Genomic DNA, 8,562 nt, shown 5'->3' with positions numbered 1-8,562 from the left:
GCTCCAAATGCCTTGTTACCTTATTCCGTGTTATTTATTTCTGTTGGCTTTAATTAAATGTAATTTTTGGTACATTACGGGTAAGTTCCATTCGAATTTAGTTATAACTTCCAACAGTACTTATACCAATAGCCTTCACCCTTCTTTCATCATATTCATTTGTAACATTCCCTACATCCAAGTAATTCCAATTATTTTAAGCACTCTTCTTTTAGATCATCAAATACTTAAATACTTACCAAATGCGTTTACCTTGCATCCATAATATTTATCTGTCTCTTCCAATATTCATGTAATGCCAAGGAATACGAGGGCAATCTTGATCTTTCCCATTGCCTCCTTGCCTTAATCTTGATCTTCAACACCTTGAATAAGTACTAGTCCCTTTTCTCTGACACCTATGATATTTCCAGTTGTCTTTCCCCAAAAAAAGGTTTAATTACCAATATAATATTCCCAATGTTGATCTTGATCTTCATGATCTTCACACTTCCCATATTCCAATATTCATGTAATGCCAAGGAATACGAGGGCAATCTTGATCTTTCCCGTTACCACCTTGCCTTAATCTTGATCTTCAACTCCTTGAATAAGTACTGGTCCTTTTTCTCTGACACCTATGTTATTTCCAGTTGTCTTTCCCAAAAAAAAGGTTTAATTACCAATATAATATTCCCAATCTTGATCTTGATCTTCATGATCATCACATTTCCTCATAGCTTCAACGGCCTTGTCACCTCCTTCTATTTATTTTCTCTCTGTTGTAAAGTGAATGTAATTTTTGCTATAATATTAAGTGCCATTCAAACTTAATTATAACAATCAAGAGTACTTACCCATAGCCATCACACTTGATCCAACCTCTTTATCTAAATTCCAAATTTTTTCTAGCACTCTCCTGCTTTTGATCATCACATGCTTGACCACTTACAAGTGCATGTACCTTGCATCCATAATATTTATCTGTCTCTCCCAAAATGCGTGTAATTCCAAGCAATTTGAGAACAACTTGATCTTGCCCACTACGTCCTAAGCACACTCCTGCTCTTAATCGTCACATGTTTAATGACTTACCAATGCTTGTTGAACATTTGATAATTGCGTTGATCTCGATCTTCAACTCTTTCAATAAGTACTGGTGCATTTTCTCTGACAACCATTTTATTTTGATTTGTCTTTTTCAAGAAAAATGTACTTACCAATATGATATTCCCGATCCTGATCTTGATCATCGCATTTCGATCGTCATAGCCGCAAATGCCTTGTCACCTCCTTCTATACTTTTTATGCATCAAATGCCAAGCAATTTGAGAACAATCTTGATCTTCCCCATGACCTCCTAAGCACACTCTTACTAGCGCTCTTGATCATCACATCCGTGATCACTTTTCAGTGCATGTTAAACATTTGAAAATAGGCGTGATCTTGATCTTTAACTCTTTGATTATAAGTAATGGTGTACTTTCTCTGAAAATTATGTAATTTCAGATTGGCTAGCTTTCCTCAAAAAACTTAATTACCAATTTTATATTATTCCCAATCTTTGTCTTCATCATCAGATTCTCGTCAAAGCTGCAAAATGCCTTGTCATCTTATTCTATGCTATTTATTTCTGTTGATTTTAAATTCAATGTAATTTTTGGTGCATTACGGGTAAGTGCCATTGGAATTTAGTTATCACTACTGAGAGTACTTACCAAAAGCCTTCACTCTTTATTCCTCATATTCATTTGTAAGATTTCCTAGATCGAAATAATTGGAAACAATTAATGTATGCAGTATTCTTTGAGCTCATCAAATCCTTAAATCCTTACTTACCAAATGCATTTACCTTGCATCCATAATATTTATCTATCTCTTCCAAAATGCATGTAATGCCAAGGAATGTGAGTGCAATCGTGATCTTTCCCATTACCTCGTTGCCCTATGCCAAACATTTTGAAAATAGCCTTAATCTTGATCTTTAACTTCTTGAATGAGTACTGATTCCCTTTCTCTGACAACTATGTTATTTTCAGTTGTCTTTCCCAAAAACAAGTTTAATTACCAATATAATATTCCCAATCTTGATCTTGATCATCACATTTCGTCATAGCTGCAACGGCCTTGTCGCCTCCTATGCATTTTCTCTCTGTTGGTTATAAAATGAATGTAATTTTTGCTATATTAAGTGCCATTCAAACTCAATTATAACAATTAAGAGTACTTACCAGTAGCCATCACACTTGATCCAACCTCTTTATCTAAATTCCAAACAGTGTAAGCACTCTCTTGCTTTAGATCACTCACAAGTGCATGTACATGTTCCTTGCACTCATAATATTTATCTTTCACTCCAAAAATGCGTGTAAGGCCAAGAAATTTGAGAACAACTTCATCTTTGCCATTACCTCCTAAGCACACTCCTGCTCTTGATCATCACATCCTGAATCACTTACCAATGCATGTTGAACATTTGAAAATAGTCTTGCTCTTGATTTTCAACTCTTTGAATATAAGTACTGCTGTATTCTCTCTGACAACTATGTTATTTTCAGTTGTTTCTCCCAAGAAACATTTAATTACCAATATGATAATTTGATCTTGATTTTGATCTTGATCATTACATTTCGTCATAGCTCCAAATGCCTTGTTACCTTATTCTGTGTTATTTATTTCTGTTGGCTTTAATTAAATGTAATTTTTCGTACATTACGGGTAAGTTCCATTCGCATTTAGCTATAACTTCCAACAGTACTTATTCCAATAGCCTTCACCCTTCTTTCATCATATTCATTTGTAACATTCCCTACATCCAAGTAATTCCAATTATTTTAAGCACTCTTCTTTTAGATCATCAAATCCTTAAATACTTACTTACCAAATGCGTTTACCTTGTATCCATAATATTTATTTGTCTCTTCCAACATTCATGTAATGCCAAGGAATACGAGGGCAATCTTGATGTTTCCCATTACCACTTTGCCTTAATCTTGATCTTCAGCTCCTTGAATAAGTACTGGTCCCTTTTCTCTGACACCTATGATATTTCCAGTTGTCTTTCCCGAAAAAAAGGTTTAATTACCAATATAATATTCCCAATCTTGATCTTGATCTTCATGATCATCACATTTCCTCATAGCTTCAACGGCCTTGTCACCTCCTTCTATACATTTTCTCTCTGTTGTTATAAAGTGAATGTAATTTTTGCTATAATATTAAGTGCCATTCAAACTTAATTATAACAATCAAGAGTACTTACCCATAGCCATCACACTTGATCCAACCTCTTTATCTAAATTCCAAATTTTTTTAAGCACTCTCCTGCTTTTGATCATCACATGCTTGACCACTTACAACTGCATGTACCTTGCATCCATAATATTTATCTGTCTCTCCCAAAATGCGTGTAATTCCAAGCAATTTGAGAACAACTTGATCTTGCCCATTACGTCCTAAGCACACTCCTGCTCTTAATCGTCACCTGTTTAATGACTTACCAATGCTTGTTGAACATTTGATAATTGCCTTGATCTCGATCTTCAACTCTTTCAATAAGTACTGGTGCATTTTCTCTGACAACCATTTTATTTTGATTTGTCTTTTTCAAGAAAAATGTACTTACCAATATGATATTCCCGATCCTGATCTTGATCATCGCATTTCGATCGTCATAGCCGCAAATGCCTTGTCACCTCCTTCTATACTTTTTATGCATCTAATGCCAAGCAATTTGAGAATAATCTTGATCTTGCCCATGACCTCCTAAGCACACTCTTACTAGCGCTCTTGATCATCACATCCGTGATCACTTATCAGTGCATGTTAAACATTTGAAAATAGCCTTGATCTTGATCTTTAACTCCTTTATTATAAGTACTGGTGCATTTTCTCTGAAAATTATGTAATTTCTGACTGTCTAGCTTTCTTCAGAAAACTTAATTACCATTTTATATTATTTCCAATCTTTGTCTTCATCATCAGATCCTCGTCAAAGCTGCAAATGCCTTGTCATCTTATTCTATGCTATTTATTTCTGTTGATTTTAAATTCAATGTAGTTTTTTGCATTACGGGTAAGTGCCATTGGAATTTAGTTATCACTACCGAGAGTACTTACCAAAAGCCTTCATTCTTTATTCATCACATTCATTTGTAACATTTCCGAGATCGAAATAATTGGAAACAATTAATGTATGCAGTTTTTAAATCCTTACTTACCAAATGCATTTACCTTGCATCCATAATATTTATCTGTCTCTTCCAAAATGCATGTAATGCCAAGGAATGTGAGTGCAATCGTGATCTCTCCCATTACCTCGTTGCCTTATGCCAAACATTTTGAAAATAGCCTTAATCTTGATCTTTAACTTCTTGAATAAGTACTGGTGCCCTTTCTCTGACAACTATGTTATTTTCAGTTGTCTTTCCCAAAAACAAGTTTAATTACCAACATAGTATTCCCAATCTTGATCTTGATCATCACATTTCGTCATAGCTGCAACGGCCTTGTCGCCTCCTATGCATTTTCTTTCTGTTGGTTATAAAATGAATGTAATTTTTGCTATATTAAGTGCTATTCAAACTCAATTATAACAATTAAGAGTACTTACCAGTAGCCATCACCCTTGATCCAACCTCTTTATCTAAATTCCAAACAGTGTAAGCACTCTCTTGCTTTAGATCACTCACAAGTGCCTGTACAGGTTCTTTGCATTCATAATATTTATCTTTCACTCCCAAAATGCGTGTAATGCCAAGAAATTTGAGAACAACTTGATCTTTGCCATTACCTCCTAAGCAAATTCCTGCTCTTGATCATCACATCCTTAATTACTTACCAATGCATGTTGAACATTTGAAAATAGCCTTGATCTTGATTTTCAACTCTTTGAATATAAGTACTGCTGTATTCTCTCTGACAACTATGTTATTTTCAGTTGTTTCTCCCAAGAACCATTTAATTACCAATATGATAATTTGATCTTGATTTTGATCTTGATCTTTACATTTCGTCATAGCTCCAAATGCCTTGTTACCTTATTCCGTGTTATTTATTTCTGTTGGCTTTAATTAAATGTAATTTTTGGTACATTACGGGTAAGTTCCATTCGAATTTAGCTATAACTTCCAACACTACTTATACCAATAGCCTTCACCCTTCTTTCATCATATTCATTTGTAACATTCCCTACATCCAAGTAATTCCAATTATTTTAAGCACTTTTCTTTTAGATCATCAAATACTTAAATACTTACTTACCAAATGCGTTTACCTTTTATCCATAATATTTATCTGTCTCTTCCAATATTCATGTAATGCCAAGGAATACGAGGGCAATCTTGATCTTTTCCATTACCTCCTTGCCTTAATCTTGATCTTCAACTCCTTGAATAAGTACTAGTCCCTTTTCTCTGACACCTATGATATTTCCAGTTGCCTTTTCCCAAAAAAAGGTTTAATTACCAATATAATATTCCCAATCTTGATCTTGATCTTCATGATCATCACATTTCCCATATTCCAATATTCATGTAATGCCAAGGAATACGAGGGCAATCTTGATCTTTCCCGTTACCACCTTGCCTTAATCTTGATCTTCAACTCCTTGAATAAGTACTGGTCCCTTTTCTCTGACACCTATGTTATTTCCAGTTGTCTTTCCCAAAAAAAAGGTTTAATTACCAATATAATATTCCCAATCTCTATCTTGATCTTCATGATCATCACATTTCCTCATAGCTTCAACGGCCTTGTCACCTCCTTCTATTTATTTTCTCTCTGTTATAAAGTGAATGTAATTTTTGCTATAATATTAAGTGCCATTCAAACTTAATTATAACAATCAAGAGTACTTACCCATAGCCATCACACTTGATCCAACCTCTTTATGTAAATTCTAAATTTTTTTTAGCACTCTCCTGCTTTTGATCATCACATGCTTGACCACTTACAAGCGCATGTACCTTGCATCCATAATATTTCTCTGTCTCTCCCAAAATGCGTGTAATTCCAAGCAATTTGAGAACAACTTGATCTTGCCCACTACGTCCTAAGCACACTCCTGCTCTTAATCGTCACATGTTTAATGACTTACCAATGCTTGTTGAACATTTGATAATTGCCTGGATCTCGATCTTCAACTCTTTCAATAAGTACTGGTGCATTTTCTCTGACAACCATTTTATTTTGATTTGTCTTTTTCAAGAAAAATGTACTTACCAATATGATATTCCCGATCCTGATCTTGATCATCGCATTTCGATCGTCATAGCTGCAAATGCCTTGTCACCTCCTTCTATACTTTTTATGCATCAAATGCCAAGCAATTTGAGAACAATCTTGATCTTGCCCATGACCTCCTAAGCACACTCTTACTAGCGCTCTTGATCATCACATCCGTGATCACTTATCAGTGCATGTTAAACATTTGAAAATAGCCTTGATCTTGATCTTTAACTCTTTGATTATAAGTACTGGTGCATTTTCTCTGAAAATTATGTAATTTCTGATTGTCTAGCTTTCCTCAGAAAACTTAATTACCATTTTATATTATTTCCAATCTTTGTCTTCATCATCAGATTCGCGTCAAAGCTGCAAATGCCTTGTCATCTTATTCTATGCTATTTATTTCTGTTGATTTTAAATTCAATGTAGTTTTTTGCATTACGGGTAAGTGCCATTGGAATTTAGTTATCACTACCGAGAGTACTTACCAAAAGCCTTCACTCTTTATTCATCACATTCATTTGTAACATTTCCGAGATCGAAATAATTGGAAACAATTAATGTATGCAGTTTTTAAATCCTTACTTACCAAATGCATTTACCTTGCATCCATAATATTTATCTGTATCTTCCAAAATGCATGTAATGCCAAGGAATGTGAGTGCAATCGTGATCTTTCCCATTACCTCCTTGCCTTATGCCAAACATTTTGAAAATAGCCTTAATCTTGATCTTTAACTCCTTGAATAAGTACTGGTCCCTTTTCTCTGACACCTATGTTATTTCCAGTTGTCTTTCCCCAAAAAAAGGTTTAATTACCAATATAATATTCCCAATCTTGATCTTGATCTTCATGATCATCACATTTCTCATATTCCAATATTCATGTAATGCCAAGGAATACGAGGGCAATCTTGATCTTTCCCATTATCTCCTTGCCTTAATCTTGATCTTCAACTCCTTCAATAAGTACTGGTCCCTTTTCTCTGACACCTATGTTATTTCCAGTTGTCTTTCCCGAAAAAAAGGTTTAATTACCAATATAATATTCCCAATCTTGATCTTGATCTTCATGATCATCACATTTCCTCATATTCCAATATTCATGTAATGCCAAGGAACACGAGGGCAATCTTGATCTTTCCCATTATCTCCTTGCCTTAATCTTGATCTTCAACTCCTTGAATAAGTACTGGTCCCTTTTCTCTGACACCTATGTTATTTCCAGTTGTCTTTCCCAAAAACAAGTTTAATTAGGAATATGATATTCCCAATCTTGATCTTGATCATCACATTTCGTCATAGCTGCAACGGCCTTGTCGCCTCCTATGCATTTTCTTTCTGTTGGTTAGAAAATGAATGTAATTTTTGCTATATTAAGTGCTATTCAAACTCAATTATAACAATTAAGAGTACTTACCAGTAGCCATCACCCTTAATCCAACCTCTTTATCTAAATTCCAAACAGTGTAAGCACTCCCTTGCTTTAGATCACTCACAAGTGCCTGTACAGGTTCTTTGCATTCATAATATTTATCTTTCACTCCCAAAATGCGTGTAATGCCAAGAAATTTGAGAACAACTTGATCTTTGCCATTACCTCCTAAGCAAATTCCTGCTCTTGATCATCACATCCTTAATTACTTACCAATGCATGTTGAACATTTGAAACTAGCCTTGATCTTGATTTTGAACTCTTTGAATATAAGTACTGCTGTATTCTCTCTGACAACTATGTTATTTTCAGTTGTTTCTCCCAAGAAACATTTAATTACCAATATGATAATTTGATCTTGATTTTGATCTTGATCATTACATTTCGTCATAGCTCCAAATGCCTTGTTACCTTATTCTGTGTTATTTATTTCTGTTGGCTTTAATTAAATGTAATTTTTCGTACATTACGGGAAAGTTCCATTCGAATTTAGTTATAACTTCCAACAGTACTTATACCAATAGCCTTGTCCCTTCTTTCATCATATTCATTTGTAACATTTCTTACATCCAAGTAATTCCAGTTATTTTAAGCACTCTTCTTTTCGATCATCAAATACTTAAATAGTTACTTACCAAATGCGTTTACCTTGCGTCCATAATATTTATCTGTCTCTTCCAATATTCATGTAATGCCAAGGAATACGAGGGCAATCTTGATCTTTCCCATTACCTCCTTGCCTTAATCTTGATCTTCAACACCTTGAATAAGTACTAGTCCCTTTTCTCTGACATCTATGATATTTCCAGTTGTCTTTCCCCAAAAAAAGGTTTAATTACCAATATAATATTCCCAATCTTGATCTTGATCTTTATGATCATCACATTTCCCATATTCCAATATTCATGTAATGCCGAGAA

This window comes from Montipora foliosa, chromosome 4, assembly GCF_036669935.1.
Source record: "Montipora foliosa isolate CH-2021 chromosome 4, ASM3666993v2, whole genome shotgun sequence".
NCBI classification, from domain to species: domain Eukaryota; kingdom Metazoa; phylum Cnidaria; class Anthozoa; order Scleractinia; family Acroporidae; genus Montipora; species Montipora foliosa.
Note: the sequence above shows the minus strand (reverse complement) of the source record.